A 1,502-nucleotide genomic window follows, 5' to 3' on the forward strand; every position below is an offset into this window, starting at 1 on the left:
ACATCACCCTGGGTTGAGTGGTCTGCATGTACATCTTGTTAACTATTGGGCTGAGAGTCAGCCCCTGGGGGTGAGTTTTATTCCAGATGCAGAATGTATTCCAGGGCCATAGTATTGGGGTTCTCATCAGACTTCTTCTGACCAGTAATTATGGTCATTATTGAGTTTTTGGATTTTGTTCCACATTTTTCCTTCTACTCTATCCAGGATCTCCAGATTTGATAGTTTCCTGAGTGGATGGCATTGGTAGCCAGGTACCATCTAGTTCTTCTGGTCTTAGGGGCCATCGTGTCCTATGGCTGATTGCTTCCAAATGCCGTTTTTTTTTTTTTTCTTTTTTGCATTCTTCTTCATTTCCGACACTAGAAGACCATTAGCTGCATCATACACGGCCACTTGAAAGCTTTTAAGACCCCAGTTGCTACTCACCAATGTAGGATATGGAACAAGGCTTTTATGTATTTTGTTGTGCCAATTGAGTATGGTGTGCCCCAGCACTATGGTCCTGAGACGGTAGATCTATTGGATTTTTCTCCCATAGTGTCTAGGTGTCTGTGACAGATTACTCTGTGTCTGTCTTCTATTTTCTTTTTAAACTCTCCAAAGAAAGAGATCCTACAATCCCACATGGGAGAATATATTTCATTGCCATTTATGGTTTCAAAGTTCTTCTAAGTAGATAACTCAAAAGTCTCCTGCTGCAACATAAACCCATTTCTCTTTGGCTCTGTCCTGAGTGGTAACGGATCACAGACATTCACTCCCACCAATAATGTTTACTAAATGTTGACCGGATGTTGTTTGTTTGTGTGCATATAATACCAATAATTTAAGCCTTTTTCTATAGATTAAATGACTTCTCAGTGGTAAATCAAATCTGAGAAATGGCATCTAGGAAGGAAGACAAGACTCAGGACTTCTCATTCTGTGCCTTCTGTGCTACAGCAAAAACTTCCAGCAACATATGGATTCATAGAGGTGATAACAGCATCTTAAAAGGAATCAAAATTCACTGATACTAACCTAAATAGGACCTCAGATAACTAGAAACCCCTTTGCTAATATTTCTTTTGTAGAAATGATTGGCAGGTCATAAGAAAACAAGATGAGGTTAGATATTTAGTTACGCTTCAAATACAAGATCAGGGGGTATCTAGGGTAATGAACTCTGCTAATCAAATGGTAAAATGATAAAAAGATTCAGATATGATCTCTACTTGAGAGCATCTCACAGTGGAAAGCAGTTATTCACATATACTTGATTTAAAACAAACAAAAAACAACAACAACCAGCTACTCTAGGTATGAGGAAGTGCAGTGAATTGCTTGATGTGGCCCTTCTAGCCATTGTCCTCCATTCTGTGGTGTTTTGTAAATCCCATTATCCATGCCTGTTTGGGGTGGTGTGGTAGTTAAGGTCAGGTATCAACTTGGCTGGGCAGCTGGTAGTAGTCATTCCCTATAATGACTGGCAATCGACTCTGTGATGGGATTTAGGTTAA

The 1,502-nt window shown here is 39.7% G+C and overlaps 1 protein-coding gene across 1 annotated transcript in view; it reads right to left on the reverse strand.

Moving 5' to 3' along the window:
* The window catches only part of TRPC5 (transient receptor potential cation channel subfamily C member 5), a 210,457-nt gene that overhangs the window by 59,380 nt on the left and 149,575 nt on the right, over positions 1-1,502 (reverse strand). The gene's annotated exons all lie outside the window — the stretch shown is intronic.

The sequence above is a fragment of the Orycteropus afer genome, unplaced genomic scaffold, assembly GCF_000298275.1.
Source record: "Orycteropus afer afer isolate SDZICR_OR568_19922 unplaced genomic scaffold, OryAfe1.0 scaffold00549, whole genome shotgun sequence".
Taxonomy (NCBI): Eukaryota; Metazoa; Chordata; class Mammalia; order Tubulidentata; family Orycteropodidae; genus Orycteropus; species Orycteropus afer.